The following is a 21,947-nucleotide window of genomic DNA, read 5'->3' as shown; positions in this document are numbered from 1 at the left end:
AACCGAATATTCTAAAAAGCCAACAAAATCAAGTACTAGCACGAACCTACAACTCCCCAGCGGAGTCGCCAGAGATGTCATACCCCTTTTTTTACCTCTACTTCACTTAACCCTCTTATTATAAATAAAAAGATTTAGTAAAGCTCAAATGGGTTTTCGATTTAGAAAGTGACAAAAAATGTGTTCAAAAGGAGATAACTAAGAGTCGCCACCTGACATTTGTTTCGGTGTGCCAGGTCACCATTTTTAAAATAATTTTCCTTTAAAACACTTTAGACTTCAAAACTAAGTCCACACCAGAGATTCGGGTAAGGGGTTCATTTGACTCGGGGAGAAGGTGTTAGGCACTCCCCAAGTCCCGTAACTAGTACGATTGCGTACTCGATCAAGTTGGCTTTTAAAATATTCAATTGAGGTAGAAAACACAGAAAAAGAAAAATAAACACACAAAGGGCTCGAGGTCGTCCCCATCTAATAAAATAAAAATAAAAATACTATTCTATGCTTCCTCAAAATGTTCCATCGCTGGCCTTCAAATACAAATATTTCGGGACATACCCCGGATAAAAATATATACAAATTTCTCGGAGCATTCCCAGATATATTCAACTAAAGGAACGACCCCTCACCTCGAAAGAATAATAAAACCTAAGGCTTGCCTATCCAAACATAATTGGCCTAAGCATGCTCCTAGCGATCAAACAGGTATAGCAAAATAAAGAACTAACAAAATAATCCGAAACTCAAATTATAACTTTTCCAATTCTCTACCATGACAATTTTAGCCTTAAGGAGTCCAAATGTCATTTTGCTTTTTAAGTCAAACGAACCCCCACAGCCCATTCAACAATTAAACGATAAAATCCAACAACCACCAATTTGAAACTATTAGTAAACTATCGTTCTTTTAATCAAGCCTAGTTAATATTAGCTAATGACCCCACTGTAATCTCTAAAGCCAATCACAAAAAGAACATGAAATATCACGACCCAAACTGGAGGGCCATGACTAGCACCCGACCACACTTGTCGAGCACCAACGTACATTTCATCTAACCTTCATTATTATCTTTTAGGGCTGATGAGATCAATATAAATGGTAGACCTGGATCATGGACAACCAGCAATAAAATATGACGGCATGAACATACATAGCAGGGGATGACCAGACAATCAAGAAACTACATATAAGGTATGAGCTACCACGCTACTATGAAAGACTATACAACAAAAACTAGCCGACAAGGCATACCAAACTATACATGAGCCGACACCTGTCTATGAGCCTCTAAAAGAACATAAGTGTTGCAACATAGCCGGAACAGGGCCCCGACATACCCATAATGTCTATAACAAAAATGCATACCAAGACCAAGGCAAGTCCGGAGAAGGGATCTCGCCAATCACCGCTGAACTGGACAGCCTACTGTGGTGGGGGAGCTGCACCTGTCTGTCTATCAGGACCTGCAGCGCGACATGCAGCGTCCACAAATAAAAGGACGTCAGTACGAATAAAGTACTGAGTATGTAAGGCAGGGAACCATAAATACGATCAGTAATGTAAGCAAGGATAGAGAATATACAACCTGTAACATCTTAGTACCTCTGAGGGCTACTTACATGAAATGCATGATACATATGTATAAATACATAAACCCTTAAAACATTCGCCTCTGTGGGCATCATCATCATCATATCGTACCCGGCCATAATAGGCTCGGTAAAAAAACGTACCCGGCCATCATAAGGCTCGGTAGAATCGTACCCGGCCACGTGGAGCTCGGTAAAACCCAACTGATCAGTGGTTGCACAATAGGTGCCGTACCCGGCCAACTATAGCGTGGCTCGGTAGAGTAAAATAGATACATATATATAATGCATGCTCGACTCATGGAATCACATTCTAAACCTTTCGGAGTGACGTAAGGTCGGTATCCTCTGTACACGTTATTAGGACTAACTCTTCACTATGAACCTTATAAGAATCAGGAAGTACCAACAACATTGATAACATAAGAATAAGAGAAGCAACATTAACATCAATCGTTCCATAAGAGGGAAAACAATGTAAGTACTGCTAGCTTCTAAGAGTAGAGTATCTTGGAAGCTCGTTCATTACATTATGTACAATCGGAGTCGTGCAAAAGAAGGAAAGGGATAGCCTCACATACCTTGTATATACTGCCCCAATCTCAAGCTATGCAATTGTCAAAACTCCTTAGTCTACAATAAGAGAAACGATACTATCGTTATCATTTAAGCGTCATAACTATTATGTATCGACCACAACCTATTTTACGATGAAACGGACAGCACCTCCCCTATATATATGACCTCACACCATTCAAAACAGTCACCAAACAGCCCAAACAACATCAATAATAAACATATTGAGCCTCCCAAAATAGTCCACACACAGCCTAATCACTCCATACATACGACGACCACCGTAGTCGTGTCAAACAACCTGGAAATGTTACGAATAACTATCAGCCCATAACCCTACATATATATGGTGTTTCTCCACACCCTTCATCCTCCAAAACTCCACAAAACAGTAGTAAAATACGCAGCCCAACAACAACGCAAAACAGTCCACAAAACAATAACATTACTACCAAGCCTTTCGATATATATTTCACAAGTTCTAGCTTCAATGGCTTAGCCGCAACTTGGATAATCTTAAATACATATAGAGTAAGAGGTTCCTTACCTTTATACAGAAATAACAACTCCAATTTGACCTTAAATTTCCATGAAATATCCCTCCAATGCTGCCACAACAACAAAAAAGCGAAACTAGCGATCAATTAGTGTTTTTCGGCACTAGAATCACTTTAGAAGGCTTGAAATCACCTAGGATTGATATTAAGAACATGAGGGAGTATTTACAGAACATAAACCCTTTAAAAAAACCTCCCACACGAGCTGGAACGACACAAAAATGAGCAACAACAAGAAGAACAAGAGACTTACTAGCGCCACGGAATTCCCGACACTTGATTTGTGTTGTTTGCCCCTTTTTTGGGTCTTGAATCTTGAGAGAACCTTGAGAGGATGTTCCTAGGGTTCTAAGGTCTGAAAATAGTGAGAAGAAATGACTTAAAACGGGTTGGAGGCATCCTATATAGGTCCAAATATCTTAAACCGCCTTAGTGGGCCCCATAGAGAGGTGCTTGGCGCAGTCTCGCGAAAACGCGAATATCTCTCTACTCCAAGATCGTATCGATTAACGGTTTAATGTGTTGGAACTAGACTCATAGATCTTTAATTTGGTTGGTAGATCACCCCGTAATTCCTTGTAAATTAGGAGAAAAGATTAGAAATATTTGACCTAATGTTTAAGTAAAATTCTGAACCTAAGTTGCGACAACTTTTGTCGACTTTTGTTTCATAACTCGTTTGACTTCAAGACTTATGATAAGGATATTATATGATTAAAATACCTTAATAAATGAACTCTTGAGTATATTAAGCACCGCTAGATTACTTGAAAATACGAGTTACAACATCCTTGATTCATTTAACTTCTAATACTTGTTAATCACCCTTATACACTTTTGTATCACTTAAGACCAATAGGATTGACTTCTTATCATCTCCAAAGATAATTCCTTCTTGGATTTATGTTAACTAATATATGGCATGAACTAACACATGTGGATATGGGCTGTAACATGAAAGCAATATGAAATCCAACTAAACAAATACACTCTTAATTTCAAACACCCATGTACCATATAACTTCATTTCTTCAAAATTTACTACGCAAAACTGAACAGAAAGACAAGACAAGAATCTGGCCTTAAAAGAATGAGTTTGAACCTGGATTGTTTGACGGCTTTAGTACTCAATAACGCACAGGACCGCGATCAAGATTTCAAACGGAAAACCTCGCTGGAAAATTAAAAGTCAACCGGATCTGATTTTATATAACCAAAGTTGCCAAAATAATATGAAATGAGAGAACAATGGCTAGGCCAGAAAAATCACAGATCTTGTCAAATTTATTAAACCCAAATGGCCAGATCTGAAATTCAGGCGATAAAAAATAGTAAATCGGCACGACACTACTTCCACGACAACAAACAACATGCGAATGAATGAAGCAGCAGTGGCGTCGAATGACGAAGGCTGTCGGAGTTCGCCGGAGTTTAAACGACGGCTATTTTTCTTCTTCTTCTCTTTTTTGGTAATTCAACTGCTGCTCGTTCATTTGGGGATGGCGATACACCGGCTGGTTGGGGTTGGTTGTTGGAGGGTGGTCATGTGGCTGGTGAGGGCGTGGTGGTCACTGATGGAGGTTGAAGTTTAGAGATGACGAAGCAAAAAGGGTCGTTTGGTGGTCGAAGAAGCAGCAACTGGCAGCGGTTTGGGTGGTCCAGTGGCTGGTGGTCGCTGGTGTTGTGGTAGGCGTTTGGAGTAAGGTTGTCGCTGGTGGCTTGTATTGTGAGGTCAAGGCTGTGAGTTGTTGTGTGAGGAGGTGGCTGCTCGATGGATGGGGAGCTGTGTTTTCCGGCGGGCTGGCGGGCGGCTGGAAAGGTCAGGGAGCTCTAGGGTTTGAGTTCTTTCTAGGGTTTTGTCCTTGTTGTCTTGGGTTTTTCTTCTTTGAAGAAGGGTTTTGGAAGAGTTAAAGAAGAAGGGGTAATTGGCTAGGTCTTGTTGGGCTTTCAAATTTGGCTCAAAGACTAAAAATCAATAGCAAATTACTACTAGAATACTAGTAATTGACTTTAACTAACATAAAATTTATATTGATATGAAACCATCATTTTTCAAAAATTATATATTAAAATGAAAGCAGAGAAAAGTTAATTAAAATGATAGCAAACTTAGATTAATATTACTACAAAAGACTAATGGCCTTAACTTAAATAGAAAGATAAAAGATAAAATAAAAAAATATTTTTGTATTTTCGAATTTTATGTTCTACTATTAGACTAAAAGTGAAAAATAGGCTAAATCTTATTAAAATAAAAATAAGTAAATATTTTTAAAAATACTACTTTTAAAAATTGCACGGGTCAAAAATTACATATCTACATCTTTAACCCTGAAAACTATAGAAATGCACTTGTCCAATTTGATCGATTATAGGGGAGAGGGTCGTCTCATGTATGAATTGGGATAATGGTTTGTTTTGTACAACAATAATTTTTAACAATTGTACCTTTAAGAAACAAAAACATAAAAGTTAGCCCCTTTTGCATCTTTTATTTCTTTTTCACCTTTTTGTTTGGTTGGTCATTATTGATATTTCATTTCTTGTTGCCTCTGTCCTTTCTTTTCAAAGAGCTTCCTCATCAAGCCTCATTATCTATATAGCAATTAGCAACAATGATTTTTGCATACTTCTCTTCTTCTGGATTACTGATGACTCGTGAGTCATGTGCCACTCGGCCCACTCTCCTCACAAACTGAGGATTATTCAGTTGGATTTAGCTGCCTTTTATATCTTTATCAAATATAATTTGATAAAATTTCACATGTAGGATAACATTGTTTTAAAAAGGTTATAATATTTCATAACAGATTTATCCTTCTTCTTTTTTCTTTTTTTTTTTTTACGAAAAAAGGCCAAATGTGTCCCTATACTATCGAAAATTAGTTATTACCCCCTCAATTATACTTTAGGGATTTTCAAAATCGAACTGTAACCGTTAACCGAATCAATGGCTTATTGGCTAATTGGTATCGGGTTATCGGGGTAATGATTGGTGGACAGATTTAGATTTTATAATTTAACGGCTTAACAATTTGGGGGTGGATTACTCAATTTCTTATCGGATAAAGTATTAACCCGTTAAGAATTTTTATATTTACACTTTTACTCCTATGTATATAAAGTACTACGATTTAAACCCTAAATGGTTAAATCACTAATTTCTAATTCTCAACTGAATTCTGTTCGCAGCAAAGAGTGAAAAGTCGACCAGTCATCTCTCATAAGTCCTAAATCCCTAATCAAAATTTCTCTCAATCTGAATCTGCTATGCTCATCAATCGCCACACGTCAGTCTCGTCTCTTTCTTGATGATCTTGGACACCAGCTGCATGGGGTAACACATGTAAAGGACCAATTAAGAGTAATCTAATCACCAAACCACCTGGTTGAACTCGCTAAAAGAGGGGGCTCATATGGAGTCCCACAATGGAAAGGTATAAAAGCCAGTGAACTCTGTAGTTTGGCTGTTTGGTATTCACAAGACTAGGATTGTTTAAAATTTTTCTATTTGGTTTAGCTGATAAACCCCTAATAACCGCCTGATAATCATTAATTTGATATCAATCTGCTTGTTATCTTATTGAATGGCTAGAAATTACTATATTTATAATCCGATAACCAATAAGCCGAACTGTTAAGCATAATTATCCGCCCGATAAGCACCCTTAGTTATATTCTCCTTCACTATCCACCCCTACCATTATCCATTTTAATATTTATGCCCCCACATCTAATGGGTTGTTAGATGTGGGGGCATAAATATTAAAATGGACAACAATAGGGGTGTATAGTTAAGAAAAGTATAATGAAGGGTCCTGATAACTAATTTCCAACTTTTACGGGTTTTTAATAGAAAATGAGTGGACAAATACTTGCGGGCTCATATCTTCTTTTGCGCTATTGACGTGTGATTTTTTAGATTCAACGAACTTACTAATTAATTGATCCAGTCATCTTAGCACTTTTTCTTGAAACTTACTGAACAAATAATTCGGATTATGCTGAATTGGTTCATTGAAGAGTAATATAAAACACCCGTTGACATTACTAGAAATTCGAAAAAAATCGTCCAAAAAAATCGATCAAAGTAGGCCGGTAATGGCCAATAACCGTTCAAAACGCGAACATTAATGTGTGGTCAGTATTTTGAAGGTCAAAAGGCATACCGACTTTGGTCCGTTAATTAAATTCAAAAAGAAATTGTCGAAAAATATGACCAAAATTGGTCCGTTTTTTTCCGACCAAAGTCGGTTGGTATTTTAATTATGTAATTAAAAAATGCAGCATCTAGGAATCGAACCGGGGTTTGTACTGTGGCAGGATACTATTCTACAACTAGACCATTGGTGCATTTTGTTTTAACACTGTCTTTTATTTCATTTATACTCTTTAATAATATTTTCATACGAAAATATCCGACCAATATCAGTCGATTTTATTAAAAAATACTAAAATTACCAACTGAATTCGATCGGTTTTTAAAAATGACCAGCCGAATCAACCGACCGATTTCGGTCGGCTTTTTTAATATTAATTTCAATTTATTTTAAATGAAAAACCTACCAAAGTTGGTTGGTTTCTTGAAAAATAAAAATTTTCCCGTATTTTTGCGCCAAAGAAAACCGACCAAAGTTGGTCGGTTTCGTAAAAAAAATTAATTTTTTTTAAGAAACCGACCGACTTTGGTTTGTAATTTTGGTCCATCGCAATCGATTTTTGCCTAATTTCTAGTAGTGTGAAGAGACTCAATGAAGAGCGGTGCAAAATAGGAATCATGTTCAATGAAGATAACACCTCCTTATCAAGAAGTTTTTTATTTCTTGAATTTACATTTAAAATCTCTAATTAAGTGTTTGCCCTTAAAACGGTACAGTTGAATTTATACGTAGTTTCTAGACAAGTGAATTAATTTGATCTGGAAAATAATAAAATAAATAAAGAATTAAGCAATACTTAGCCTTAAAACGTAGATGAAACAACAGAGATGACGATTCCGGGAACGGCGATGATGAAATCAAAAGGTAAGAAAATAAGATTGTATTGAGCTTTGTATAGAATATAGTACAAGTTTACCAGAAAATTCATGTCATTTACAATGATAACTAAGATCACTATTTATAGTTGTTTCTAGGGAAGAAGGTCTTAGGATTGTGGTCTCCTTTAATGTCAATTATGAGGGTCATTGATGAAGATATAACGGTGGACATAAATGCCAAATTCCTTGTAACGGGCTGTTACTCTTAATGCTGCAGAATATTCTTTATTAAATGCTACCGGGCGCAAGGCATTTAACACCTTTCTATGAACGTTATCCCTTCCGGTGATAAGCAGAATATTTGTGTTCGGTGTTCGGATATCCTCATCATGGATTCCACGTGTCCTTCCTTTAGATGACCACGTATCATGTCATATTTTACCCTATATAGATATTCCCCTTGCTTTCCAGTGACATAACTTTGTATTACCGGGAAGCTGGTAGAAACACTCTTTTGGTGCGAATTTCTATATTCTCTCTATAGGCTTTTGACGGTTGATTAAATGCACGTCTCTCCGCATTTAATGCCCCGAACACGCGTTATCCCACGATTCAGCACAACTTTTGTTGATTAACGAGGTAATCATGGACATGAATTTAGCTGCCAAAATTTTACTTATACGCATCATCCTTTTCCCTTACACTGCACAAATTTTCAAGCTTTTGATTTGTACCTTTGTTCTTCATCTTTTCTCTGACTCTCTTCAAACAAATAACCCTTTTCCTTCTTCTTCAAAGCGCGCTGATTCTTCAAAGAACTAGACAAGGCCGAAGACTCTGCTCCTCCAATGGTGGGTTCCATCATCCCCACAAATCTTAATACCATAAAAGACTTCGAAGAGAAATTCCCTACTATTAACCCTCGTACATGGACTGTCAGTCAGTATCCTTCTTCCATTCATCCTTTCAGTATTCTTACTGTGAAGGAAGAATGCCGCTACCATGAGTTAGATATTATTGTTCCTGATCTATCGGAGCGAGTGACCCTTCCCAGAGAGGGTTTTACATATTTTTACAAGTATCCCTTTGCTTTGGGTGCGTTTTATTTGAGTGGAGAGCTATATTTCGTGATTGCGGAGTTTTACCTCCGCTACCAAATATGTTTGGCAAAAGTAAGTCCTTCTGTGTGGAGGACGGTTGCCTGCCTTCGGCGCTTGTGCCAAGAGACTGGAGAGAAGCTAACCTTAGCTCATATGATAAATCTCTACTCTCCCAAGATTTTCCGTACGGGAATGATAAACCTCTGCAATGTGGCCGCCATGCTCTGTTGACCAGCATGGATGATGATAATGACCGTGGGTGGACGGAACGGTTCATTGCAGTTGCCACCAATAAAATCATTCCGACAATGGCTTTATCCTTGCCGGTTGCTTGGAATCGTACTCGTAAGATTTTTTCAATTAATATTTCCTTTTACTAAATATTCCTTTGTGGTCATATTGACTTTTTATCCCGTCATATGTTCAGCAACTTGATGGGACTCACCGGTGGTGGAAGGCTTGGACCAGTGGGTTCAAAAAATCTTGAATCTTACGACCCGGAACTCGTTTGTGAAAGTACTGGCCCTTATATATGGGTGGAAGACCAAAAATCATGGTAATTTAAACTTATCTTACTTCTATTTTTTATATGAATAACTTGGTTGAACCCTTCTGATTTGTTCATGAAATTAGGTCTACCCGCAGGTTCTGTTGTTGTCCCCGAGGAGGACGTCTTGGCCGATCCTGCTGATGCGGCAAGGATGCTGGAGGTGCTTACTCAAGTAGGTGTCTCGGGACCTGCTTCGGGCACATGTGTTGTATTACGTAGTTTCCGGCCGGAGAACAAGCCCCCCAAAAAAGGCATTCTTCTATAGTCGGGGAAAACAATAAGAGGGCGAAGACTACTACCTCTGTGTCATCTCTAGAAGTTGTGATCACTAACTCTCCTCTCGGGCCGGTCATAGACACCGTGATGATTGACGATGATGGAGAAGCCAGTGATGATGGGATTTCTCTATACAAAAGGTGACATTCATCATCAACTCAGCAGAATGCTCAATCTGTTGGGTTAATTAAACCAATCGAGGATGATACCTCGGCACTTTGGGGGAATTTGATTTAGTAGAAAATACCAATTCCCGTTTTCGGGCCCCAATTGGCGTGGCAGGTATCACAGGGCTAAGTACCGAGTCCCTGCCGTCTTTGGTTGGTAAGCAACCAACAACCAGCATTGCATTTGATGCAACTGCTTCTTACTCTTCAACTCCATCGGGTTTATTTCCCTCTTCACCAACACCATCAATTGCTACATGATTTCCATATTCATCCACTCTTCCACCAGCAATTGCTACATCATCTCCACTGTCAGCACTTGATCATGTAGGAGATGTACCTCCTCCCCAATCCCCAGTACATGGGAATTTAGGGCAAAATTATGTTGCTCCTTTTGAAGATCCCCATCGGAGGAGGAATGTTACCTTTGGTCTCTACCGGGTGCAACCTGCTTTTATGGCAGGTGGAGCTTGCTAATTATCTGAAGCCTTTGGCTTCAACGAAAAATTGGGAAAAGGTTAGGGCACTCTCGGGAGAGTTCCTGTTGAATAACTCCATGCACAATGTCACAGCGGTACGCTCCTTTCTCCCTTTGTTATTTCTTATATTTTTATATGAACATATCCTGATTTTCATCTTTCTTGTTTTATAGGCCAATTTCTTGCTTCCGAGGGCCTTCAGAAGTTGATTCGTGATAAGGAAGAACTTACTTCCATTCGGGATCAGCTTTTGGCAGAGCGGGAGCAAAATGTTGCTCGCCTTTCAGAATTGGAAGCCAAAGCTGCTGAGAATGTTGTGTTGGGGGCTCGTTTGCAGCAGAGCGAGCAAGAAGTAATAACCCTTAGCCAAGAAATTGGCCCGCTGAGGGTTAGATTTGACAAAGCCAAGGCCAAATGGGCTAAAGTCCATGACGTCACTCTTGCTGCAACCGAACGCGAGGCTGCCACTACTGAAAAAGTGACTGACTTAGAGGCAGCCTTGAACTCCAAAATCAAAGAGCTTTCTGGTGTGGGGGCGAAGCATGCCCATTTGGAAGAGAAGTACAAGAAAACTATTGAGCATAATAGGCTTTATAGTTCAAGTGTCTGCGACCTTGATGTTAGCCTTAGATCTGTTAGTCCGCCCAGGAAAGCCTTTCTGCCAAAATAGCTCAACTCATAGAAGAACTTAAGCCCCAGCGGTTCCCTCATTGTTGAGAAAACTTACGCTAGGTATAGCATGAGGAGAAAGACCTTGGAAGAGGCCAAAGCTGCAGGGGTGTCAATGGATATTTAAAAACTGAATAAACTGACTTAACCGTACCGAACCGATTTTTGGGTTTCTTTTAATAAAACTGTAGGTTTTTATATAAATCTATAATCGTACCGATAATTAGGATAGATTTTTAATTTAAAAAAATAAACTTAAAAAATACTGAACCATACCGAATAAATGTACAATGTGCAAAATATATTTATATATTAAGTTTAAAAATAATAAAGCATTCAATTTTTTCTTGGGCCTTGGGATTATAAAACAGTTACAAGTCAACTTGTAATTAAACTCAAAATCTTAATTCTTAAACTTATTATGTTATTTCTATTAAAACTAAATTATTTCCAGCATATTCACTAGTAAGACACAAGGAATTATAGCGATTGTGTGTAGCAAACTACAATATATTGAATATGTTTCTTTTCATATGATTTAGATTTATCTTTTTGAATGTTTAATCTTCTATAAACTTTACTGTTGAATCCCAACTTGGTTAATATCTTTCCACTCGTGTGATTACTATTTTTTTTTGTATTTGCTGAGTTTTTTTACAATATTTATAGAATAGTTAATGGATCTATACTCTAGCCATCTTTCATATTTTTTTAATTCATCATCTTTTAAACTGTAAAATGTCTAGAGAGTTTTGCTAAGTTCTATAAAAGTACGTATGTTATTGTATTCTACTTCTACTAGTGATTTTACATGGCATTTAAAACAATTACCGAAAATTAACCGAACTGTATCGATACCGAAGAGAAACCGACATGATTGGGACGATTTTGGAAAGTCTAATTTTGGTTATGCATAACAGAATAACCAAAAAATTGGTATGGTATAATTTTTACAAAATAACTAGCTGAACCGAACCATTAACACCCCTAAAAGCTGGTATCATTGATTTTGATGTCGAAATTTCCAAGGCCCAAGAGCTTGAGTTGGCTACTAAAAATGGACTCCCAGCACAGTCTGATGCTCCTGGTTCTTCCGGTTCCGGTTCCGAGTTTTCGGGAATTAAAGAGGAATTAGAAGGCAATGATGCTGAGGATCAAACTGGGGAAAATGTCGAGCCATCAGTGGATCCACCTACTTCTCACGAGGATGCGGACACTTCTCTTCCTCCTGGTTTCGGAGATACCACAGTTTAGCTTTTCTTTTCTTTTCCCATTCTTGTACTTTTGTCGTTTTTGCATGTTCCTGTAAATAAAGACATATTTTTTCTCCAGTATTGTTTGAGTCTTATTTTCGTTTGAATATCCATGCAAGTCTTTAATCATTGCTTTTGCGAAAGTTTACTTTTTGCGTCCTTTCGTGTAAGTCTTCGGGTGCATTTTTCCCCGAAGGCATTTTGATTCTGGGCATAAATTCTCCCGAAACCAACCCTTTAACGGGAGGATTTTTATAAGAGAGGGCCCTCTTATATTTACGGTGCTCTTGAAGAGGGCATCACATGTTCATTACGGCACTAGAATTTGAAGTACTTGTTTAACTTCCAGATGAAAAAGTTAGTTCATCATTCAGACCAAAAACAAGATAAAAATAAAAGGATTTCATTTCATTTAAGTCCTTCTATCTTTAAAGGTATAGAGGCATTTGTTATGCTAAAAAGAAATTGCAATTACTTGTGGCTATCTTGTACAACTTGTTTATACGGGATTGGCTGCACAGTGTCCCTGGTCCGATGACACATTTATGTTTCCAGATTTTTGTTTCCTAGTCGACGTGGAAGTTATTGATGCCGTATCTTTATATCATTCCTTATAGTGTTCGAATGCAAATTGGAACACTGGAAGTCTTATACCTTCAAAGATTCCACCAATGAATTGCTAGATAATCCTTAACTCGGTAACACACCTTACTTTCCCTCAGGAATATATGCTATCGAGCGAAAGATTATCTAACAATCCTCTAGTGGTTATGCTCGTGAATGGTTGGGTAACCTCTATTCGGTAGCAAGCTTAACTTTCTAGTGAGAATTTGCTATCGAGCCTAAGATTATCTAACCGTACCCAAGTGGAAGCTTTGTTTGCCTTGTTATCAAAGGTCTTACTGTTATTGTCTTCGTAGTATGTTTTCTATCGATGCCTTGTTAAAAACCTTGCCAGAAAAACCCAATTGGGACAAAAACTGAACGAAGGGAAAAAGAGTGCAGCACATACTTTCAGATTGGATATTGTTCATTAGGAATAATATCTTTTGAGGTGTGACATGTTCCAATTGTTGGGCAACTTGTTTCCATTTTGGTTCTCCAACTCGTATGAAACTTTCCAGATGATAGCCGAAATTTGGTAGGGGCCTTCCACCTTGGACCCAGCTTCCCCGCATTGAGCTCCCGGGTATTTTGAGTTACTTTCCTTAGAACCAAATCTCCTACTTTGAAATAATGGAGGTTGGCTCTTCTATTATAATACCACTCCATTTACTACTTTTGAGCTGCCATTCTTACGTGCTCCAAGTCCCTACGTTCCTCGAGCAGCTCCAAGTTGATTAATATTGCTTCATTGTTTGATTCTTCATCTGCCTGTAAATACCTTAAGGTGGGTTCTCCTACTTCCACCGGGATTAAAGCTTTTGTACCATACACCAGGGAAAAAGGAGTTTCTCCTGTGCTCGACTTGGCTGTTGTTCTGTAGGCCTATAGAACTTCGGGTAACTCTTCGGGCCAATTGCCTTTTGCCGCTTCCAACATTTTATTGAGGTTCTAGATAATCACTTTGTTTGTTGACTCCGCTTGACCGTTTGTGCTCGGATGATAAGGTGAAGAGGTGATCCTCTTTATCTTTAAATATTCAAGGAATTTTGTAATTTTTGCGCCAATAAACTGCGACCCATTGTTGCATGCTATCTCTTTCGGTATTCCAAACCTACAAATTATGTTTTCCCACAGGAAGTTGACCATTTCACGTTCTCCGATATTCTGATAAAGACCTACTTCCATCCATTTAGAAAAATAGTTAGTCAAAATTAAAACAAACATTACCTTTCCAGGAGTCGGTGGCAGTGGTCCGACGATGTCCATCCCTCATTTCATATACGGCCATGGGGATAGAACCGAATGTAAGGGTTCTGCCGGTTGATGTACTAGTGGTTCATAGCATTGGCACTTATCACATTTTTGTACGAAGTCTTTGGCATCTTGTTCCATGCGAAGCCAGTAACATCCTGCCCGCACCAACTTCAGCACCAAGGAGTCTGCGCCCGAGTGGTTTCCGCGTATTCCTTCGTGGACCTCTCTCATGTAGTTAGCTTCAGATACCCCTAAGCATCGGGCCAGCGGGCCTTGGAAAGGTTTCTATATAATTATCCTTTCTTGAAGCTGTATCGCGCCGTTTTGGTGCAAAACGCCCGGGACGCTTTAGGCTCTTCAGGTAACTTCTCGTGCTCAAGATAGTCGATTATTTCATTTCTCCAATACCAGACCAAACTAGTTGAATTTACCTCATAATAACCATCTGTATCTAGGACTAAGTTCATTAGTTGTACTACCGTCCCAGACTCTGATCCCTTTGTTTCCGTCGATGATCCTAAGTTTGCTAATGCATCAGCTTCTGCGTTATCCTTTTTCGGGATATGAGCAATTGACCATTCCCGAAATCGTGCCAATAGAGCCTGGATCTTTACCACATATTGTTGCTTCTTCTTTGGTGTCAAAGATCCCGTAGACCTGATTTACCACCAACTGTGAGTAACATTTGATTTTGATGACCTTGGAGTCAAGTCCCCATGCCAATTCGAGTCGTGCAATCAAAGTTTCATACTCTGTTTCATTGTTAGTTAAAGGGACCATTCTAGTGGTTTGCCTTAGGGTTTCCCCCGAAGAAGTGATTAAAACTATTCCGAGCCTGGACCCTTTCACATTGGAAGCTTCGTCCGTGTATAAGGTCCAAACCCCCCAATGTCGACTCTGACACCATTATTGCCTCCTTGGTTGCAGTTCCGGACTAAAATAGGCCACGAAGTCAGCAAAGACTTGTGACTTAATTGCAGTCCTTGATTTATATACTATGTCAAACTCACTCATTATGATGGCCCATTTAGCCAATCTACCCGAGTGTTCAGGCTTATAAAGGAAGTTCTGCAAAGGGAGTCACCACAGCTATCGAGTGACATTAGAAGTAGGGCCTCAGCTTCCGAGCAGCAACTACAAGGGCTAAGGCCAGTTTTTCCAAATATTGGTAGCGAGTTTCTGCCCCCGTTAAAATTATGCTAACATAATAAATGGGAGATTGCGTACCTTTATCCTCTCAGACAAAAACTGCACTCACCGCAACTTCCAAGACCGCGAGGTAGACTAGCAACATTTCACCTTCTTTTAATTTTGAAATCATTGGAGGGCTTGATAAGTACTTCTTTAAATCCCTCAATGCCTGGTGTAATTTCAGTGTCCATTCGAAATTATTTTTCTTTTTGAGCAGTGCGAAGAAGCGATGACATTTTTTTGACGACCGGGAAATGAACTTGCTCAAAGCTTCCAATCTTCCAATAAGCCTTTGGACTTCCTTTACGTTTGACAAATAATCTGGGATGTCTTCTATGGCCTTGATTTTATCGAGGTTTACCTAATTTCCCCTTTGTGAGACCAGAAATCCCAGGAACTTACTAGAACTTACCCCGAACGCGCACTTCTCAAGATTAAGTTTCACATTATGCTTCCTCAGGATGTCGAAAGCTTCTTGCATATGTTTAAGGTGGTCACCTGCATTTAAAGACTTAACGAGCATATCGTTTATATAAACTTCCATAATCTTTCCTATTGTCTTTTCAAACATCCTGTTCACGAGCCATTGATAAGTGGCTCCGGCATTTTTCAACCCAAATGGCATCACATTGTAACAATATGTGTCGAAATTTGTTATAAACGAAGTTTTTTCCTAATCTTCTGGGTTTATCTTGATTTGGTTGTACTCGGAATAAGCATCGAAGAAACTCATCAACTCGTGCCTGGTCGTGGAATCAATCATGTGATCGATATTTGGCAGTGGGAATGAGTCTTTCAGACACACCTTATTAAGATCCTTATAATCTACACACACGCGAAATTTATTATTCTGCTTAGGAACTACTATCACATTAGTTAGCCAGTCCGGATACTTTACCTCTCAGATCGAGCTGGTATTATGTAAATGAGTTACCTCTTCTTTGACGAATTTGTTTCTAACTTCCGCAATAGGGCGCTTTTTTGTCTTACTGGAGGTATGTTGGGATCTAAACTTAACTTGTGCACGATTACCTCCGTCGGGATACCTGTCATATCCTCGTGCGACCATGTAAAACAATCGGCGTTAATTTTAAGAAATTCAATAAAATCATACCTGAGCTCTGGGTGCAGTCCTATTCCCAAATAAAATTTTCTTTCTAGGAATTCTTCAAACAACGCAACTTGCTCTAGTTCTTCCGCCATAGATTTCGTTGTGTCTGTCTCTTCTGGAACTTGGAAATACCTTGGCACCTAATACCATTCTGATTCCGCTTTCCCTGGGATAACTTCCTCTGGTTCGGGGGTAGGTGCCGGTTCTTGTAATTGCTATGCCGCGCTCCTTTATTTTGCTACTGGAGACTGAAATTGCATTCATCTTCCTTGGTGCTGGTTGATCACCCCTTATCTGCTTGATCCCCTCGGATGTCGGAAATTTCAACAATTGGTGATACGTTGAAGGCACAACTTTCATCTCTTGTAACCATGGCCTTCCCAGGATGATATTGTATCCCATTTCTCCGTCTACAACTTCGAAGAGAGTTGTTTTCATTACTCCTATAATATTCTTGAGCAGCAAAATCTCTCATCGGGTTGTCATTCTCGCGAGGTTGAATCTGGCGAGGAGCTTTATTGCTGGCATAATGCTTCCGGTGAGTTTAGCTTGCTTTAGTACTATCTATTGTATGATATTAGAATAACTTGATGGATCCACTAGAACACGTTTAATCTGAAAATCTTATATATTTAAAGAAATTACTAGCGCATCATCGTGTGGTAGTAACAATCCGTCTGCATCTTCCTCCGTAAAAGTGACATCGTCTTCCCGAAGCCTTTTATTATGAGTTATTGATACTTTCATCTTCTTTGCTGCCAAAAAGCTGACCCCAATAATCTCATTCCCTCCAAAGATCATATTGATCGTTTGGCGTGAGGGTTCATCTCATACTTTCGAGGGTTTAGCGTTGTCTCTATTCTGCCCATAATTGCTCTTAGCTCTGTCACACAAGAATTCTCTGAGGTGACCATTCTTCAACCGTGTTGCCACTTCTTTTCGGAGGTATTGGCAGTCCCCTATTCGGTGGCCGTTCATCCCATGGTATTCACACCATAAGTTGGGATCCCTCTATCCGGGATAATATCTCATTGTTCTCGGGAACCGTGCCTCTTTGATGTTTCTCATGGCTAACACTAATTAAACTATACTAACATTGAAGTTGTATTCCGATAACCTAGGTTAAGAAGGATCCTGTGACCTTAACATTTCTTTATTCTGTAGTGATCTGTTATTCCGATCGTGATCGGTCCTTATGTCAATGGTGAACTTGTCTATTGTCCAGAAGCTTCTACTACAGCCTTTAGTCCGCTCATAGGGCAAAAACCGACCCATCGAAGTTCGGTTGTCTATGTCATAATCATCCTTTGTGTTTTCTCTGTTATTTTCTCGTCCTTTGGTCGATGATGGAAAATTGACCTGATCATCTTCGATTCTTATTTTTCATTCGTATCGGTTGTGTATATCCTCCCAAGTTGTTGCTTGAAACTCAAGCAGGCTTTCCTTCAATTTTTGAGAAGTGTCTGAACTTTTCGGATTCAATCCTTTGGTGAATGCTTCAGCTGCCCATTCATTCACGACAGCCGGGAGCAACATTCTTTCCTTCTGGAATTGGGTAACGAACTCCCTTAATAACTCGGACTCTCCTTGCGCAATTCTGAATATATCGTCCTTTCGGGCCTGGACTTTTCTAGCACCGGCATGGGCCTTGATGAAAGAATCCACGAGTATTTCAAAGGAATCTATGAAATGCTTGGGTAACAACGAATACCACGTCAAAGCTCCCCTTGTGAGGGTTTCTCCAAATTTCTTTAACAACACATATTCAATTTTGTGAGGAGCTAGATCATTTCCTTTACCGCCATTGTGTAGGTGGTAATATGCTCTTGAGGGTCTGAAGTGCCGTCATACTTTGGCACATCGGGCATTTTAAACCACTTCAGGATTAATTCTGGTGTAGCTCTCGGCTTGTGCAACAATTGAGTATACTTCTTGGAGTCCGGGCCTTTAGTACTGGTGGCGTACCCGGGATTTGGTCCATGCGGGAGTTTACTTCTCTCATAAACTGTAAAAGTTCATTCTTGAAAGGATCCGTCTCGTTATTGAGATCGGATTCGCTCCCCCCAGTACCGTCGGAGCCAACTTCACCCCTGGGAGTGTTGATGTCGACCCTCTGTGTTATTTGGTTTGTGTGAACATCGGGAGGAATTGGATCTTGCCTGTTTGCCTTATTCAAAGCCCCCAACGTCTGCTTCAACTCCATCATAACCTTGTCTTACCGCGTAAGATGGCCCAGAATGATCGCTTGTTGCTCTTGTAGGACCTTTACCGCGTCGACGACAAGCTCTTCATCAGCATCATCGAGAGTCATCACCCGAACATGCCGAGCATGCTGCCTGTCATACACCGGTGTGGCGTCATTCCCCTTGTTGTTGGTGTCACTAATTGAGTCCTCGAAGTGATGCTGCTCTCCTTTAACCTCGGGGTTATGAATGTTGTTAACATCGTTATCTTCCATTTCTTATGATTTTTTCTAAGACAAAAATACTCAAAACACCTTAATAAAAAGGCAAGGATCAATTTAATTGCATGACTATCTAGGCCCCATGATGGGCGCCAAACTGTTTATCCGTAAACGGTACAGTTGAATTTATATGTGGTTTCTAGATAAGTGAATTAATTTGATCATGAAAAAATAGAATAAATAAAGAATTAGCAATACTTAGCCTTAAAATGTATATAAAATAGTAGAGATGACAATTCCAGGAACAAGGTTTCCGGGCACAGCGATGATGAAATCAAAAAACAAGAAAATAAGATTGTATTAAGTTTTGTATAGAAAGTAGTACAAGTTTGCTAGAAAATTCATGTCCTTTACAATGATAACTAAGATCACTATTTATAGCTGTGTCTAGGGAAGAAGGTCCTAGAATCGTGCCCTCCTTTAATGTCAATTATGAGGGTCATTGATGAAGATGTAATGGTAGACATAAATATCAAATTCCTAGTAATGGGCCATTGCTCTTAGTGATGCAGAATATTCCTTATTAAATGCTACTGCGCGCAAGACATTTAACACATTTCTTTGAACGTTATCCCTTTCGGTGATAAGCGGAATATCTGTATTTGGTCTTCGGCTATCCTCGTCATAGATTCCACATGTCTTTCCTTTAGATGACCACGTGTCATATCATATTTTACCCTATACATTAAGAATGAATAGATCATGACCTTTCTACAAACTATACTAAGGCCTCATTTATTTTTATTAGATTAAGACGACTGAATCTAAATACGCATCTAAATATTAATATGTGTATTAAGATTAAAACGTATGAAGCTGAATTCACATCTGAATATTAAGATATTATATTAAAATTTGAATACTGAATAATTAATACTATTTGTTTTCTCTTATTTAAGCATTAATAAATATAAATTCAATCAAATAATAAAAATTAATTTATTATTATATTAGTAAAATATTTCCTAAAATTATATTATGATCGGTGTTGGTTGTGGCTGTTGACTGGGTAGTAATTGGTGGTAGTGTTGATCAGTATTATCAAATGTGAGCTTAAAGAGTGGTTAAGCCCTTAAGCGGGGCTCAAAACATGTTGAGTGCTTCGCTTTACTTAACGGGCGCTTCAGTGTTGTCATCAAGGCTCTAAGACATAATTTTCTTTGCAAATGAGCATAATCATAAAGAGGCGATACTAAATAATTTATATTTCACTTTCTCGTAAATTTTTATTCAATTTCTTTGTCCATATATTTGGTATTCATGCTTATACGTATTAGTCTTGGACTACACATGCATATGTGTAGTTTTTCTCCATTTTCCCCTTTCTTCATTAAAGCTCCTGTTCTATTTGCGCTTAAAGCCCCAATAGACTTTTGAGCTTTTTTGAGCTTTTTGCCTCTGATAACACTGATGGTGGTAGTGATTATGGGTAGTAAATGGTGGATGATAGTAGTAGTTAACAGTGATGATTGATGGTGGTTGCGACTGATAACTGCAATGGGTGATATATAGTGATGGCTGATAGTGGTGATTGATGGTTATTATGGTAATAATGATTGGTGGTGATGGTTGTAAATGATGGCTAATGGTGGTGACAACTAACATTCGTTCTTGACAATGATGATGGTTGTGGCTGAGAATTGGTAGTAATGGGTGGTGTGGTGGTAATCTATAATGGTGGGGAACTACGATAGTAATGGTGGTAGTGGGTAGTGGTGAAAGTGTAAGAGTTATGGTGAAATATATATATATTACATAAATTCTTGAATGTATAACATCTTAATGATATTAAGACTATATTATAGATCTTAATCATTAAGATCTATTCAGACCCATCAAGTGATTGTAAAACCAAAAAAATAAACAGACTTAATGGTTAAGATCTGAATTATCAAGATTCAGATCTAACAATCAAATGCGCTTAATGACTAAGATCTGATTGATCAAGATTCACACCTCCATTAAGTGCAAACAAATTAGGCCTAATACTCCCTAATGAATTTCCTTTAAACTATAGAATAAAAAAATACATAAAGAATTTCTTTTGGTACACTTAAGCCTCATTTGTTTTTATTAATATTAAGACGTCTGAATCTAAATACACATCTGAATATTAATATGTGTATTAAGATTAAAATGTCTGAATCTGAATTCACATCTGAATATTAAGATATTATATTAAGATCTGAATACTGAATAATTAAGACTATTTATTTTCTCTTATTTAAACATTAATAAATATAAATTCAATCAAATAATAATAATTAATTTATTATTATATTAGTAAAATATTTCCTAAAATTATATTATGATCGATGGTGATTGTGGGTGTTGACTGAGTAGTAGCTGGTGGTAGTGTTGGTCAGTGTTATCAAAGGTGAGCTTAAAGAGCACTTAAGCCCGAAGCGAGGCTCAAAGCATGTTGAGCACTTCTCCTCACTTAGTGGGCGCTTCAGTATTGTCATCAAGGCTCTAAAATATACTTTTCTTTGCAAATGAGCGTAATCATAAAGAGGCGATACTAAACAATTGATATTTCACTTTCTCGTAAATTTTCTTCAATATCTTTGTCCATATGTGGTATTCAATTTCTTTCTTCAAATGTGGTATTCATAGTTATACATATTAGGCTTGGACTACACATACAGTAATTTTTCTCCATTTGCCCCTTTCTTCATTAAAGCCCATGTTTTATTTGCGCTTAAAGCCCCAATAGACCTTTGAGCTTTTTTGCGCTTTTCGCCTCTGATAACACTGATATTGGTTGATGGTAGTGATTATGGGTATTAAATGGTGGATGATAGTAGTAGTTAATGGTGATGATTGATGGTGGTGGTGACTGATAACTGCGATGGGTGATATATAGTGGTGACTGATAGTGGTGATCGATGGTTATTATGGTAATAGTGATTGGTGGTGATGATTGTAAATGATGGCTAATGATGGTGACAACTAACATTCGTGCTTGACAACGATGGTGGTTGTGGCTTAGGATTGGTAGTAATGGGTGGTGGCTTATGGTGGTGGTAATATATAATGATGGGGAACTACGATAGCAATGGTGGTGGTGGTTAGTGGTGAAAGTGGAAGAGTTATGGTGAAATGTCATTTTTTTACATAAATTCT

Source organism: Nicotiana sylvestris, chromosome 6, assembly GCF_000393655.2.
Source record: "Nicotiana sylvestris chromosome 6, ASM39365v2, whole genome shotgun sequence".
NCBI classification, from domain to species: domain Eukaryota; kingdom Viridiplantae; phylum Streptophyta; class Magnoliopsida; order Solanales; family Solanaceae; genus Nicotiana; species Nicotiana sylvestris.
This window is presented reverse-complemented; position numbering follows the sequence as displayed.